The sequence below is a fragment of the Balaenoptera physalus genome, assembly GCF_965194825.1.
Source record: "Balaenoptera physalus genome assembly, chromosome: 20".
Classification (NCBI taxonomy): domain Eukaryota; kingdom Metazoa; phylum Chordata; class Mammalia; order Artiodactyla; family Balaenopteridae; genus Balaenoptera; species Balaenoptera physalus.
In genome coordinates this window covers 34,982,837-35,001,119 of record NC_138901.1, presented here as the reverse complement: position 1 = coordinate 35,001,119, position 18,283 = coordinate 34,982,837, and the positions used below count along the sequence as shown (strand labels likewise).

Sequence of the window (18,283 nt, the reverse complement as noted above, 5' to 3'; positions counted from 1 at the left end):
GTGCCTAATCTTTAGCCCTGATTATCCACCAACTACAAGAGATGGGGATCTCTATAATGAAGCCAAAGAGACCTTCTGAACTTCACAGTGTGCTTTATATTGGTGATTACTAGATTTGAGCTTGTCATTTGCACTTTAAATGAATCAATAATACTTAACAGCACACGTCCAGTACCATAGTCCTTATATTCGTTTCTCTATACTCCTCAGATGTAAGAGACATTCCCTGGATAGTGCATTCCCTCCACCTTTTCCAGTCTCTTTCCACCAGAGATGAAATCTTAAAAATTGCACAACTACAGCATGCCACAGCCCATCAATACCTCACCTATCACCAGTAATGGGGTTCTCATTACAAGAGATCCAAACTCATCTTTAGGATCTACTCTTTAAGATTTGTCCTGGTATTAATGGCATTGGGTCAAATTCCTTAGCCACGCCTGAGACAGGGATTCTTGGGCAATCAATTTATTGAGAGAGTGGTCTTAAGAGAAAGGTGAATGTGCAAAGAAGAAAAGAACAAGGAAGATAAAAGCTAAGCAACTGTGTGGCTTCAGCTGGAGAGAATCTTCAATCTGATCCTGCAGGGAGCTCTGGAATACTAATTACCCCACAGAGTTGATTCCACCTGAGGGAAGGCGGGGGAAAGTTTTTAATTCCACTTAAGTCAGTGATTGCCTTTTGGCTGCCCCTGGGGGCACAGGCATAATTTCCTTGGTAAGGTTACTCCCATTTTGTCAAGGCCAATTCTGCAGACAAGGGGCAGATGTTAGCAACCAATATAACAACCAGGGGATGGAGACACTATTTCAGTAAAGAGGATCCAGGAGGCATGCCTACAGATTCCACTACTTAGAGGGACACATCCAATACATGGTAAGCAGGAGAAAGGCAAATGGGGAACAAATGGCTTAATATTACTTTCACCATTCCATCTTCTGTCAGTGCCTCCCATTAGCTCAATGCAGCTGGATGCAGAGGGAGAGCATGCCTGTTGATACCTTCTGTACAGAGTAGTGGGCCATGGCACAGAGCATGGAGGTAGAGCAGAGAAAAGCGATTCTGGAAGGGAAAATGAAAAATGTCTACTACTCAACATTTCAATCAATAACAACTTGAATATATGTTTTATCCTAGTAATCACATATATGAAAATTAAAAACAAAATTTAAGTATCTTTATTCAGCCTTCAAACTGTCAACAGTATTAGGATGGGTTTGAGAATTCTTATACATTTTTGATGGGAGGTAAAATTTAAAAAAAAAATTTCCTGGATGAAAATTTGGCAATCCATTTCAAATGTTTTAAAATTACATATATCATTTAACTTAGAAATTATACAAACAAAAATTTATCATATGAAAATGTTATGGAATTTCAGAAATATTTATAGAAATCCAGCCTAAGAAAAATATCATAGAATTTGACAAAAATTTAACTTTAAGAGGAGTCATATTATTGTTTATAGTAGAAAAATACTTCACAGTAGATGTTTAAGAGAACAAAGCAAGCTTTAAACAGTCAGCATAGAATTATCAAATTGTATTAATTTTTAAACATTTTTTAAATAAGATTTTTAAGAAGCTAATGTTAGGCTTACCTTTACAAATGGGGAAGGTAAATTGAATTTCAGTGTGCAAACTTAAATTCAAATATTAGGAGGAAAAAAGATAAATAACCCTGACAGAAAATAAATCAAAACACAATTTTTGAGGCAACTCGTGCTAAAAATTTGAACTTTTGATCAATTCTCTCTCACAACATAAGACTTAAAAAGAAGCCCCAATCTACAGGAGGCTTCATATATAGGAGTATCCTCATCAAGATAAGAGCAAAAATTACTTTCTAATTTCAGAAGCCTACAAAATGCCTTTAGCTCTTTCAGGTTTTCAAGACATCACAAGAGCAGTGACATTTATATGTTACCCAGGACTATTTTCCCAGCTTTGCTCAGAAAGCAGTTACACTTCTGTTCTGTGTCCCCTGACCTCCTTGACTCTGCTATTTGTCTAGTGGAGACTGCTTGACAACAATCATATGATCTTTAATCAGAACTGTTTTTTACCAGTGATATCCCAACAATTTGACATGAAAATTTAAGATCCACCTGGTCTCCATTTATCCAATTCCACATATATTTAATAAATATCAGCTAGTTCAAGTCACTGTCAAAATATTATGAAAATTTGGAAATGACAAAAGAGATTATTGGGTGTTCTTTCAATGAAGTGCTGAGTTTGTCCTTTTGATTGACTTTCTATTGACTAGTATATTTTATAACTCTGGAGGGGCACAGATTAACTTGTACATTTATGCAGGGTAGAGGTGCAAATAATTTTTTCCACTAGAAAAGATACCACAAAAGTTATAGTTTAGTAACATATTGTACATTAATCAGTTTTGTATCTCATCCAGCAATCTTATCCTAACATTCCTTTATTAAAATTTCTATAAGTAGCTCTTTAAATTCTCAACTGAACCAGTTTTAACATTGCTTCATTAACGAGTTAAATGATATCTTTGCCATGTTCATTTTACATTTTTATGAGAGATATGTTATTACCTTCAGAAAGTTATACATTAGCAATGCTTTCCTAGGTTCTATGTCTCCAAACCTTTATTGAAACTGAGAACAAATTAGAAGCTCTGAGTGAAAACGAAGAACAACCTATCATCATGTTGAAGATGATGATGGTGGTGGTGGTGATGGTATTTGCATGTAAGAAGAAAAAAGAGAGAAACCAAAATGATAATTGATACAGGTTTAAAGAAAATATTACAGATTGGAAAAAGTAGTGCACACAGCAATGAAGACCCAACGCAACCAAAAATAAATAAAATAAATAAATAAATATAAATTTTTAAAAAAAGAGAATAAAACCCAACTTTGAAGAAAAAAAAAAAAAAGTAGTGCATCTCTCTCATTACCATTTTTAATGGTTATTATTTTTATATTGCATATATAAACAGTTTTTTCAGTTATTTTTGAACTTTTACAAATTCTACCTTATGTTTATTCTTACAAATTTTCCTGTTGCTGTTTTCCTCAAAATCTTTAAAAGGATGTGGGAAGAGTAATTACATCTGCTATGGATGAGTAAACTAATGCAATGATATAAGGTGTTTCTCCCACCCACACAAAGGAAAATGCTATAAAAGGATCATATTCTCTTTAAGTCAACACAATTCATGGTGACAAAAAGAGTTTTCACAATGAAATTTCTCGATGGGAAGTTATTAAATTACTAGCTAATTTTTAAAGCAACAAAGTTAAAACTCTAACCATTGAAATCAATTCTGTGTAATAAGTGCTTACATAGCTCTCTATCTAATGTGAGATAACAAAATTATGCACCCAAAACTGATGATGCCTGAATCTCCATTAGAGGTAACAGAGTGAATTTAATGCAAAGGGTTTTACTACGTCGTCAACCTGTCCTTTCTGTCAAGTGTATAATACTAAAGATTTTTCCATAGAGTGATTACATCTGTGTTTCAAATTTAGATTTCTGTTTCTGGATAGTTAACTATCACAATTGCTTTTAATTTAATGACCTGCCAATGCCTGGATACTACATTTGTTCTTCTCCTTGAGGAGTAGGGTACATCTATATATATTGGCTCTTTTTTTTTATTTTAATAATTATTTCAGCACAAGAAGATACCTGCAAACGTTTGCCTGAAGATGTGTTCATTTATACTATTTTCAAAATTCTTATTTGGTAAAGGTTTTTTTTTTTTTTTTTTTTGCAATTTATTCACCTCTTCCTCTTCAACAACTCTTTAAGTAACAGCCTTTAAATTTAAAACATCTCAAATGTGATAGGATCAACCAGGATATTTTGACATAAACATTTAATAATTTTCTTCTGTGTATCTAGTTTAGGCTTCAGAGGCTAACAATTCAGTTTTAGGACTAATCTCGCAGATTATAATATTATGCTTTTAAGAGAATACTGCCTTTTTTTGTGAGATCTTTTCCCCTTAGCTACCATATCAGACATTTGGTGAAAGTGGATGTTGACTGACTGACAATTACAATTGTGAAAAGAAAAATGTCATTGATGAAGGCATGATGCCTTCTACAAAGAGGGTGAATAAGAGACATTTGGGAGACAACTGTTATCAGATGCTTTTCTGGAAGTTTTTCAGTTATAAGAAAAGCTGTCAGGGTAAAAAAGTGATTGTTTAGTTTTTCACATTTAAACTTTGCATTTCAGAACAATCCTGAGAAAATGTTTGCTATTTGCAAAACATCTGGAATTGGCTCATCCTGTCCTCTGGTCATGTTAAATAATTAACCTCGATAAAGTAGAAAAGAATGATAAGTTTTTGGAATCCTGTGTCTTTTTAAAAAAAAATTTTTAGGCAATCACACTCCAAATTGTACTCTTTGAAGATATGCCATCACTCATGCTTTAATGGAAGTAGAAAATATTCCAATGATTTGTGATAATTCTAATATAATCTTATACTTAAAAATCAAAATTTCAAGGTTAAACTTAAAGAGCGCACCTTATGAGATGTTTGGATACCTAGTAAAATATCTCAAATACTACTTTATTTCAGGCAGTCATTCCTTTGAACCAAAATCTATTTCCTTATTAATTCTATTCTGCCTTTTCCATATGCATTCACAACTGTACCTGAGTTGTGAATCACAGTGCTTTCTAGGTTCATAGCACCTTTTAAAGTAAGTTACATCATATATATATTTACTAAGGAGGTTATATAGATGATTTCATCTTTTATTAATTATTTATTCATTTATTTATTGAAGTATAGTGGATGTACAAAATCGTATAAGTCTACAGTATAGTGATTCACAATTTAAAGGTTATACTCCATTTATACTTATAAAATATTGGCTATATTTTGAACCTTTAAATGTTTGCATACTTGATCACTAGGCAACCAACTCAAAGGCTAAACTGTCAGTTTTGGTATGATCTTGTGCCAAAAGATGAGTTAGGTCAATGACATTCTTACTCTGGGATACTTCAATTGTGAATTATAAAATAGCTGGAATAAAATGGTAGTGGAATAAAAATGAAAATGCCCTACCTACAGAGCAAGGGTGAAACAGAGTGGATGTCATAATGAGTTTAAATAAGGAAAAGGAAGATAATCTGAGTAAGCAGAACCTTGAGGATGGAGAACCACAGTACAGAATAGAGGACAACAGAGCTAGTTGATGGTGAAATAAGTATCAAGAAGAAGCTGAAAGGGAATAAAAAAAGGTACAGGGAATAGTGATAGTAACAGTAGTAAAGCATAGATTTAAGGGCAATGAAACCATGTTCCAGTTTCTGGACTTCTCTTCTTGGATGATTTCCTGTCTACCATATTGATTGTTATAATAACCACCATCCCTATTTTACTCTAATTTGTTTGAGAAAGGCTCTGTTGTTTTTAATAACAAAGACCTAACTAAAACAACATGAATGCTACTATAATGTTGGACACTAGTTTTCATGTCCCCATGGATGTTCTCTATCCCATACTAAATATTTCATGGCACTCTAATCCTTAAAGGCAGTTGGATAGTCACTGAAATGGTCCCTCATGGGTACTGTTTGAGAATACCAATGTAAGCATTGTAACAAACTCATTAAAACATGGCACTTCATGTGCCATACCACAGACCTTTCTGCTCCTTGATGACTAAATTCTTACATGCAATTATAATACAAAAATAAAAGACATTCTGAAAAACAAAAGAAAAATACAATTATTTTGAAGGTATGGTATATGGAGTAAGGTGACCTGCTAATTAGACCAAGAAAATCCAATTGTAAAATTAATCAATTATCAAGTGTCTTTATTTTTAGCCAAGGTGGCATAGTGGAGACCCAACTTATCCACCCACCTCAAGCAATCAAAACATTGGACAAGATATGTAAAACAATGGTTTTCTGACATGAGATATCAGGTAACATAGGACAGTGATAACTGACGTAGGGGAAATGAATGAGATGAGTAATATGATTGCCCCTGATTACAGGGAGGGGGAATGTGGGCAGAATATAAGGTCTCCTTGAGTTGAGGAGGCAGAGCTTTAGGAGTTCAGATAGTTCAAGGCAGGTCAAGGTCACAGAATACTGATTTGAAGAGAAGAGAGCTGCACAAAGAACTTCAGAGATCCACATAATGTCTCATTAGAGTCCTCACTGAGTGTTGCTCTGTGCTGATGTATGATGGAATGGTCCAAGACTCTGAGGAGAGAACCATCCACAAGAAGAGGGAACAACTCTCAGAGCTCACACAGTATCAGTGTTCTCACCAGCCAGAGTTGAAATCTCATTAATCCAGTTTCTCTGATGTCACCAAAAAAGCTTAAAAGCAAACTTTGGAATAATCGAATTGAGTCCATGTGACTTAACGATGTCTCAAATAAAGCTAAGGATATTTATAGGACTATGAAATAATGAGCACACAAAAAGGTGAAAATCGCAATGTTTTTGTCATCCAGTCACAAACGTCCAGGCACAAAAATAAGCAGGAAAATGTGACACATAATGGGAAAATTTAATCAGTAGAAAAAATGCAGAAAGACACAGATGATAGAATTAGTAGATAAAGACATTTAAATAGTTATTATAATTTTAGATATCAAAAAGGTAAAAGAAAGATTGAACTTGTTAGAAACATAGAAGATTAAGAAAAGCTTACTAATACTTCTAGAAATGAAAACTACAATGGTCAAAGTAAAAAATGCCTTGGGAGGTATTAATTAATGCCTTAGAAGGTATTAATTTTAAACATGTAGATGAAAGCTTAATGGACTTGAAGAAAAATTGGTAAAGACTATCCAAAATGAAAAATATAAATAAATTTTTAAAAACTAAAATATGAACACTCCACTTAACAAAAACATAATATACATTATTTTCAATGGCATATGGAACATTTACCAAAATAGACCATATTCAGAGCCATAAAATGAGTCTCATTCAGTTTAAAAGGATTTAAAGCATACAAAGCATGCTCAATGACCAAAAAAACAACAACCAACATATATTTAGAAAATACTTAAATGTTTGGAAACTAAAGAGCACATGTCTAAATAACCCATGAGTCAAAGGGAAATCAAAGGGTAAGTACAGAGTATTTTGAAATGAATGAAAATGAAAACAATACATCAAATTTTGTGAGATGAAGATAAAGTAATATCTACAAAGAAATTTACAGACTAAATGCCTCTATTAAAAAAAGGAAGATTTTAAGTGACCTGAACTTCATCTTAAGAAACCAAAAAAACTGAACTCAAGTTAAGCAGTAGAAAGTAAATTTGGACAGAAATCAATGCAGCCAAAAATGAGAAACAATAGAGAAAAAAATAATGAAATTTAAAAAGGGTATCTTTGAGAGGGCCAGTAACATTTATAAATCCTAGTCAGACAGACTGGGAAAAAATGAGAGAAAACACAAGTTACCAAATATTAGGAACGAGAAGTGTGTTATCACTGTAGATTCTGTACATATTAGAAGAATTCTAGGGAAATATTATAAACAACTTTATGTCAATAAACTTGACAACTTAGATGAATGGGAAAATTCCTTGAAAGATGCAAATAACCTGGAGGACATTATACTAAGTGAAATAAGCCAGATAAAGACAAATATTGTATGGTATCACTTTTATATGTGGAAACTTTAAAAAAGAAAAGGGGCGGGGGGGAGAAAAAAAAAGTAAAGTTGAATTCAGAAACAGAGTAGAATGGAGGTTGCCAGGGGCTGAGGCATGAGGGAAATGAGGAGATGGTCAAAGAGTATAAGATGAATAAATTCTGAAGATCTATTGTGCACCATGACCACCATAGTTAATAATACTATACTGGAAATTTACTAAGAGAGTAAATCTTAAGCATTCTGATCAAAAAGAAAAAAAAAAACTTTATGTTTCACGATGGATGTGTTAATTAACTTGATTGTAGGAATCATTTCACAGTGTATATGTATATCAAATCAGTACCTTGTATGTTTAAAATACATTATAATTTTGTCAATTGCACCTTAATAAAAGCTGCCAGAAAAATAATAGATAGCTTGAATATACATGTTTGAAATTGAATTTGTACTTAAAAACCTTCACAGCAGGAGTATTCCAGACCCAGAGGCATCACTAGTGAATTCTCGATTGGTTTCAGGGAGGTAGACATATGTCAAAAATTCTCAGATTGTACATACTAAATTTGTACAGTTTTTGTATGCCAATTATACTTAAATAAAGTTGTAAAAAAGAATCAACCATTTCTAAAAACAGAAAATTAAAGATTATACTCAGGTTCAGGTAATTATTTTTACTTTTGGTAATTATGAGAATAGCTTTTCCTTTGTAGGTTTCTCAATATGCCTTTTCCCCTAGGTTATGCATTCTTACATTTTTGCAATGTATTTAAATCTTCAAAACCACCACATTTTCTGTAGTAGGCACTCAATAAATATTTGTTGAATGAATGGATGATTGAATGAATGAATATTAAACTGGAGAAAAAAGTATCCATTATGTATCTTTATTTCAAATATTGTCCTTTTTTCTTCAGTATTCTCTCAGTTCAGATTTTAGAATTTTACTCTGTAACATCTTTTCTTATTTGTCAAGTCTGGGCATATCTCCATGGCTTACCCTTAAAATGTTCTATTCCACTGGTTTCAGGTTACCAGACGATCTTGCACAGGTTTATGTCTCAGCTGCTGTAAAAAAGCAAATGCCCACTTGGATTTTTCATGATAAATAAGTTATGTCTCATTCCCATGTAAACCCTAGAGAACCAAAGGAATTTTAAAAACAATTTTTTCTTGCTTTCTGACTTACTTCTCTTGTGGCTTTGACATAGGGAGCATGACTTTTAGAAGTTTCAATCTGCCTGAAAATGGTATGAGCAGTGTTGTTTGAGAAAAATGTGAAATAATATTTAAGTGACAATGAAATAGTAAAAAATATTCAGAGATAGTACTTTCATAGAAAGGCTGTAGTGGATATTTCATTTGAACAAGCAACTACATGTGCAGGAAACTGTACATAAAGAAAGATCTTTTCATTGGCCTTGAAGACTAGAGATCCATTGGGGTTCAATGAATGATAAAATGAGGTTGCATGGCGGAACGGAATCATCCCAGGTTTTGAGGTTAGAAGACCTGGGTTTGAGTCACAGCTCAAGGATTCAAACATATGTTTATTTTTAGGATCGATGTGCTTTACAGTAAACGTGATAGGAATCCCCACTGAACTGTGACACTGTTGCAAGGGATGTCATCTTTCCTTTCCACGGAGGGGGAAGTGAAACACCAGTAGGGAACCAGCACAAGAGAATGGAAGTAAAATTGATCTCAGAAGCCTCAGTCTGTGAATAAGCTTTGGACATTTACAGTGTACCTAACCCCAGCCCGTTTCTGTAGGTCAGAGCAGAGGCAGTGAAGCAGCTTCATGCTCTTTATTGTTTGACTGTGTTATTTGAGGTGGGGTGGGGGTGGGGTGGTGAAAAGAGCAGAAGGGAGGAAGACTAAGTCTAGCTAATAATTTTATTACATAAGGAAATGAGATTAATAAGTCATGCTGTTATAGCTGAATTTTGGATTCATTGTAAATTTTAAGCTGAAACATATTCATTATAGATTCTAAACTAGAAATTATGCTTCACTGATTTCATCTCATCCACAAGGTTAAATAACCACAAACAGAGAAAATATCTTTAATACATACCTTCTATGTTTACTTGCCTCCCTGAGAAAACATGAAGCTCTATGAGGCCAGTAAACCTGTCTATCCTGCTGACATTTTAACATCAATTCTTGTCAGGGTACCTCAGAGTAGAAACTCAGTAACTGTGTTGCTTTAACAAATAAATGGTTAAAATGAAGAATGAATGGAGTAATATAATGTTAAAAGAACTTCACAAATTTCATTGTTCCACACCAACATTATTAAAGGTACTAAATTATTGGGGAATAAAACCAAAACACTTTACAAATGAGATATTTCAGCTGTTCTTGAAGATGTAGATGGAATTTGGATAGGAATAAAAGGAGAGGAAAGATGACAAATTCTGACCGTGAGAACAGAAAAGGCACAGTGAGGAGGTGTGAAAGCTGTAATGAGAGAGTCCTGAGGGTCCTAATATATCAAAATATTTGTTCCCAGAAACATCAAATTCCATAATTGACACTTAGTCTCTTAATGTCTCTAACTTGGATTCATTGCTGAAATTGAGAGAGAAAATTTTATTTGCTATCAGATTACATTTTTTTTTCAGAGTAAATGCTGTATATGGTCACAAAGACAAATCATTTTAAAAAGACTTATAAAGAATTAAAACATTTTCGGGCTTCCCTGGTGGCGCAGTGGTTGAGAATCTGCCTGCCAATGCAGGGGACATGGGTTCGAGCCCTGGTCTAGGAAGATCCCACATGCCACGGAGAGACTAGGCCTGTGAGCCACAATTACTGAGCCTGCGCGTCTGGAGCCTGTGCTCTGCAACAACAGAGGCCGCGATAATGAGAGGCCCACACACCGCGATGAAGAGTGGCCCCCACTTGCCGCAACTAGAGAAAGCCCTCGCACAGAAACGAAGACCCAACACAGCCATAAATAAATAAATAAATAAACCCAAAGTTAAAAAAAAAAAAAAAACTTTATTAAAAAAAAGAATTAAAACATTTTCCTGTAACATCCCACAAGCCCACTCCCCAAAACCGACTGAGTTTAATTTTGCATTTCTTCTTGTATCTACCCTATTTTCTTATAAGTAATGTGCTTATATTATAACTTTTTGATTTGTCATTTTTAGATATTATCAATTTGGTATTATCCAGAATGTACAGTCTATTTGTGAAAACGTGTATAAACATTTAGCTCCTTTACCCACCTCTAACCTGAATTTCCCTTTTCTGTTTTTCCAATGTAGTTGCCTTTCAATATTTTGTTGTATAGAAATCAGTTTCTATCTTATTATCACTGTTGTTTTTCTGTTAAGCCAAAATGTATGCTATAAACACATTTCCTTTCATTTCCTTAAAATTCCTGCAACACAGTGATAGACCCTCATTTTGAGTGGATTTGGTTGTATATTTTAGTAAAAAATCTGTTAATGTTTCTGAACTCAAACATACTTAGAGATTGGTGAATTGAGATTCTTACTAGCTTCATTCTTTTCTGTGCTTTTGATTTTTCTTTTTTCTTTTATCTTTTTATTGAAGTATAGTTGACTTACAATATTATTTTAGTTTCAGGTATACAACATAATGATTCAGTATTTTTACAGATTGTATTCCATTAAAAGTTATTACAAGATAATGGCTATATTTCCCTGTGCTATATAATATATCATTGTTGCTTATCTATTTTATACATAGGAATTTGTGTCTCTTAATCCCATACCCCTAATTTGCCCCTCCCCCCTTTCCTCTCCCATTTGGTAACCACTAATTTGTTTTCTATATCTGTGAGTCTGTTTCTGCTTTACATATACATTCATTTTATTATTTTTTAGATTCCAAATATAAGTGATATCACACAGTATTTTGATTTTTCTTAATATGATGCTAAGTAAGGAAGTATACAATGTAACCTTCTAAAAGTCAATAATTGTTGATGCTCATGAATTAGCCTCTCTTGTGCGGCTTTCTGATAAGTATCATTGCAGCTATGATTAACATAGCTAGAAATGTTACAAACAGCTGTGCAACTATTACAACCACCGATTAAAGTGTAGCTCCAGACGTTCCATACTCAGAACTACAGCTCTACAAGGTGGCTGGTGCATGGAGTTGGTTACATCACAGCTGTCAGTTTTAACATATGAGTGCTTATACTAGGCAACAATTAGCTCTCACATACTTACAATGTTGAGGTCCAAGATAATTGCTATCATAGGTCACATAGCCCAGAAAAGAGGCAAAGGGGATTTTTAACGGATCCACCCTTTACTGAGGCTTATAAGGATTTTCAGTAAAGATGCGGAAGCAGCTGGAAGCAGTCTTTCAAGTCACCTGATGTGTTTCCTGAACATTGCACCCTCCTTTCTGGCCAATTACTGTCATGATTTCAGAAAATAAGCAAACTACTCATCAGGAAAAATTTGTCAGCATTCTGTTTTTATCTAAAAGAATATTCACTTACAGAATTTGAGAGGATATATACAATATTCTCACATATACCCTCCTCTAAAGTCAGGTGAGTATGGGTTTGTTGGCCAGAAATTTATATGGCCTAAGAAGAGAACAATGTTAATTGGCAAACTTTTGCCCAATATTTACGCAAACATCAGTGGATACACATTCTGATACCAATAAGTCCCAGAGCCCAGCCTCAAATTCAGAAAATTAATAAAGAGATCCAGAAGATGATGTGTGCTTGCTGGCCTTGGAAGGGCACTGAGAGTTCTCTGGATAATACTATAAACTATGATTCCTATTGTGAACAGGGGTCTGAGTATATATGGCATTGGTAAAAATCATTATTTTTCTGGATGCAGATTGCACAGTCACTGAGAATTAATATTTGCTGTTCAAGAGCTACTTTTATGTTTTATGTTTAATTAAATATTTACCCATTGGAAAAGCAGGAAGAATCCTCATTTTTCACTTCCAAGGTGTCAGAGCTTTGCTTGCTAATGTCCACCCTGGACTGTTCTGCTGAAGCCTAGGATCCCCCACCCTCTCCTACCACCTTCCATGGCATAAGTACTGGTCAATAATTTAGATTTGCTTTACACTGGGGTTCATCCATGCTCTGAGGTGGGGATGGATGTTGGAGATATTGAGGGTGAGGAAGTAACTAAAGTAGAGCAGAGATTTATTCTGTGTTAGTTTGAAAAGGAGGAATGTGTTACCCTTCCAGAGATAAGTAAAATAAGGCTAAGAATTGGGATTTGTTTATAAAAGGACTTACAAAAGTTAGTGTTTTATTTTTTCTTATAACCCTGAGGAGGACTCAGGGTCCTCCTGAGTAAGGTAAGTACTCAATTAAATGGTTTTAAATATGTCTTTTGTTACTACTTCATAGAGAAATCTGACATACTGACATATCCTCTGTGCTGTGGGGAAAAAAAAAAATATCTGAGCTATAAAAAAGAGAGATGACTGCCCCCATATACCATAGTCTCTGTCCCACTGATGCCTATCTGGAGTAAACTATACCCTATAAAGGGGGCAGATTTATAGCAGATCTAGGTAGTGACCAGCAGTAGCTTGAGAAGTGACCCTCAGTGGAGCTGAGTCAATAGGGAGGTACAATTTGCTGTGATGTTTTCTGTATCTAGTGAAACCAGAAACAATCCCACTTCTCCTTCTGCACTGTGGACCAACGTCATCCCTGGAACACAAATACAGCCCATGGTGAAAGCTGTGAGGTGTTAGAAAAGCTGGGTGTTTCCAGAAAGTAGAGTGCCAGTTTCTGGAAAGGGGAAGCTTGAAATTTTCTATTTTTTCTATTTCTATTATTTTAGTAGTTGCTTAAGTTAAAATGTCTAAGTTTGATCAATTCCTCCTCCTCCCCGAGATGGAATTCTTTATCTCACAGGTCTGTGCATGATGACTTGGGGGAAGAAGGAGGATCCTGGAATGGATTAATATAATTTTTGATGACTTCTTTTTTGCTGTAATATAAAACAATATAGAAAATGAAGTAATTTGTATGCTCCTAAGGTTCGAATAATCAGTCATAGAATAAGAAACCTGCACACTCATGCTAAGGACTTACCACTGCTCCTGCTTTCTCAATGGCTGCAATCATATTTGTTTCACAAGTCACTTTCAGGAAGAACTCACACCATTTCTGATCATTTTCTCCACCCTAAGTGTTCCAAAATCACTTTGTATTAGTTCTCTGTTGCCACTGTAAAAAAATATGACCACAGACTTAGTGGTTTAGAGAACACAAATTTATGATCTTACAATTTCTGTAGGTTAAATATCTGATCTAGGTCTCACTGAACTAAAATTAAGCTGTTGACAACTGTGTTCCTTTCTGAAGCCTCTAGGGGATAAATCTTTTTCTTTGCCCTTTCCAGCTTCTACAAAGCCCACATTCCTTGGCTTGAGATCCCCTTCCTTATCTTCAAAGCCTGCAATGGCTAGTTGAGTCCTTTTTATATCATATAACTCCAACAACCTCTCCTGCCTTCCTTTATCTTTGAGGACCTTTGTGATTACATTGAACCCACCCAGGTAATCCAGGATAATCTCCCTATTTAAAATTCAGCTGATTATCAACCTTAATTACATCTCCAAATTTCATTTTTTTTTTGCTGTGTAATCTAACATATACACTGGTTTGGGGCATTAGGATATGGATATCACTAAGTGTTCACTATTCTGTCTGCCACATACTCTATCATTCCTACCTCTTTCCTAGGCCCCAGATGCACATATTCAACTGCTTAAAGGATAACTTAACCAAGATGTCTCACCAACTCCTTGAACTCAACTCATGTTCTTTCCCAAGAAGAACTTTTTTTCATAGAGATTTTATTTGTTGATGATTTTTCTCTTACTCACTTGGGCTTAAGGTTTCAGAATCATGGTAGAGTATTTTTTTTTCTCCATTTTCTACCAAAATCAAGTGAGAAATCAATTTTGTCTACTTCTATAGTGTTTCTGAAATCTCTCTTTATTTCAAGTCCAATTGTCAGAACTAGAATTTGGATCCTCATTATATCTTAACCTACTTTAATAAACTCTTAACTGATTTCCCAGTCTTTACCCCTGCTCTCCACATTCCAGTTTATCCTATACCTGCTTCTAGGTTGGGCCACTCTCTCATACTCCTTCTTAGAAGTCTTTAGCCACATCCTTTCCGTATGATAGTCACATCTTTCCACAATACGGTCACAGCCTATATTCTACAACATTTGCACTCTCATTTAATCCTCAAAACAACAGTGTTAGTTGGGACTTTGCAAAACTATTTGAAGACCAGAGAGATCAAGTATCTTGATCAAGGTCATCCAGTACATCAGTAGCAGAATTGAGACTTGGATCTCTTGATCCCAAGTTCATTGCTGTTTTCATGACTACCTTGGTAATTTTATTTCCTGCTACTCCCCTAACGTGCAGACCATGATGGACTTTCATTTTTCCTCAACCTTTTCCAAGTTCTCAGTGTTTTGTTGTTGCTTAAGATATCTATTCTTTCTAGATTCCTTTATCTTCAAACCATCCCTGCCTACTAAAATTAAATACATCCTTAAGGCCCATTTATAAATTGTGACCTCCATGAAGCCTTTGCCATTGTTCCTTACTTTGATCTTTCTTTCCATATTGTTTTGCCAAAACTTATTTAGACTTGTACTAAAGTTATTTGGCCCCTTGACTTAAACCACAGTCTCCTTCTCGGCATGTAGTCTAAAGGTTAGTACATGTGTTACCAGGTCCAAACTTGTACTGCTTGCCTCATGCAAGCCAATAAATCAAGAGATGCAGTATTGGGGTAAAGAATAGCTACTTTATTCAGAAAACCAGCAGAAAGAGAAGTTGGTGAACTAGTGTTCCAAAGAACCATCTTACTGGAGTTAGAATTCAAGCTTCTTTTGTACCAAAAGGGGAGAGGGTGTGGCTGGTTGTTGCAGACTTCTTGGTGCTGCCAGGACCCCAGAGGGGATGTGGTAATCCTTTGTTCTTGCAGCTGTCCACTTAAGTCTGGTCACTATGTACCTGTAAAGTTTTACCAAGACAAGTGTTATTTTCTGTTCTGCAACTTTTTATCTTTATGTGAATGAAAAGTATTATGGTTTTAAAAGTCAAGCTTTGGAGGCAGAGGCTTGAGAAAAGGCTATTAAGAATATTTTCGGCTATAGGGAACCTTCTTGTACTGTTTGACTAGACAAAGGTGCAGAGCCAGCATGACTAAGCACAGGCAAAAGAACACAAGGGTTAGAGCTACTCAGGTTTGTTATGCTCTATTAAACATGGACTTTGGAGCCAGACTTTCTGGATTTAAATCCTGACTTTGCTCTTATTGATTGTACGACCTTCATAAAATTAATCAATATTTCTGTGCCTCATCGGTAAAATGGGATTGGTTAATAGACTGTTACAAGGATCAAGTGAATTGATATTCCTAAGGCACTTGGAACTATCTATCTGTCTCAAAGTAAGTACTCAATAATTTTAGCATATGATTGTGGTTATTACTTTTTTAGTTTTTGCATTACATCCTTCCCCAGCACACAGAACAGTGTTTTCCATATGGCAACTAAAAGGTAAAAATACATGTTTATGTTCTCATTTCATATGAAGCATGAATGTGATTTTTAAAATCTATTTCAATATAATTTGAAAGTAGGTGGGGATATTTGTCCAAGCGGAAAAAATATAAATTAAAATTGTATAATTAGGTCCTTTATATTGATTTCTTTACAACTATGTTACTATTGTATTCCAATATCCTTGACTCAATCTTTGTTTGCTTTTCAGATCAGTTCCCTTTCTACTGTTACACGACTATAACTCTATCAGAGTTTTATGATGTTGATGGAGATACAAAAGCACCTATCATTTTTGCATATGATACTGAGGTAGGAAGAGTTACCAATATGATAGAAAAATCAATCAAGGTTTAAACTTATCATCAAATAAGAATGCGGGTCAGAATCAAATAAGATTTTTTATCAAGTAATTCAAAACATTACAATTTTTATTCCAAGATATTTTATTCAATTTTTATTCCAAATTATATACACACAGGATGGGAGGCCTTGGCTCAGCAGAAGTTCATGTAAAAATGATTAAATTAGAATGACTACTGAGGTAGGCACTTTTGGTTAACAACGCCAACACCCATTCCCAATCATTTCTCCTTGGCCATGTTTTGTTAACCACCCTTTCTGCTATTCGTCGACATTTGACAGATTTCTGGCTTGTAAAATGTGAGTTGATATCTGTTAGGGCAGGAGGTTTCTCAGAAAGCTTTTCTTTTATTAAATCAATAGGACAGCTGTTGATTGTGACATCTATTTCTCTTTCATGCCTCAATGTTTATGATGCCTAGAATTGTGGCACTAATATTGTGAGCATGAGAAAATAAGCTAAGAGAATCAGAGATGTGAGGCTGATATTTTAGAGATAGTGAGTCAATGCTAGGAGATGTCTATTTTCAGAGTGCTTGCTATATAAGAGAGGAAAAAAATCTCTCTTTTTAAAGTCACACTTATTTGGATTCTACAGTTACTTGCTGCTGAAAAATATCCCTAATCAACACTACTTTTAAACTCAGAACTAACAGTTATCAGCTGCTGAAAATCAAACACGACCTTAGGTTGTGCTGCTGGAAGTAGAATGTACAGACCTTTGAAATTAATACTATAATAGTCACAACTTCTTACCATCTGCAACAGTTAAAAAATGGAATATCAGTTTCCACATCAAAAGAGGTAACAGTAGGAAGTCAAGGACTTGTGTTTGAACTTAGAATTGAAGTTAGAATATTTCCTTCTCTTGCTTAATTTTCAGAATGAGATTTTCATCAAATAACTTTTTTAAACAACCGGATGTTATGTGGTTATATTCTGTCACACACACAAAAAGAGAGTCAATTTATATTTTTAAATTCTTCTAAGACCTTTGCATGTCCAAAGGAACATGTTTATACTAAAACATGTTCTAAAAGTGTCATGTTTGAAGTCATATAGGATGGACTTAAAAATTGATGTCAGCATTTTCAAACTATGTGACTTAGTGTAAGTTATCTATTTTCTATGAAACATTTTTCTCATCTATGAAATGGGAATACTAATAGTAGTAAACTCACACCATGGATGTGGAGATTAACTGAAATATGACAGTAGAATACTTAGCGCAGTAAAATCTTATTAGGTGTTGGTTAATAAGATTATTAACCCTCTCATGTTTTAGACAAAATTTTCATACCTCTTCCTCTCTCCTTAAACCCCTACACATCTTCTGTACTCTCAGCTAAAGACCTTGCTTCTTACTTCACTGAGAACATAGAACTGATTTGAAGAGAATTTTATAAACTCCTATCAGCACATCTATCCACCCTCCAGCATCTGATTTTACATACTCTGTCTTCTTGACTGTTAACATAAATGAACTATCCATGCTCTTGTTTAAAGCTACTCCACCTTTTATATTTGATGTCATTGCTTTTTGCATCTTCCAGAACATTGTACCAGAAATGTTCCCTTCTCTCCTATTTTCTCAAATTTTCACTCTCTATGGGGTCATTTCCAAAAATATATACACATGATATTTTTCTACATCTTAAAACAAACTTTTTGTGATGCCTCTTCCAGTGCCAGATACCATTCTGATTCCTTACTTC

At 34.6% G+C, this 18,283-nt stretch overlaps 1 long non-coding RNA gene across 1 annotated transcript in view; it reads left to right on the top strand.

The window, feature by feature from the left end:
- LOC309650638 overlaps positions 1 to 18,283 on the top strand; it is a 102,481-nt gene that overhangs the window by 71,441 nt on the left and 12,757 nt on the right. The gene's annotated exons all lie outside the window — the stretch shown is intronic.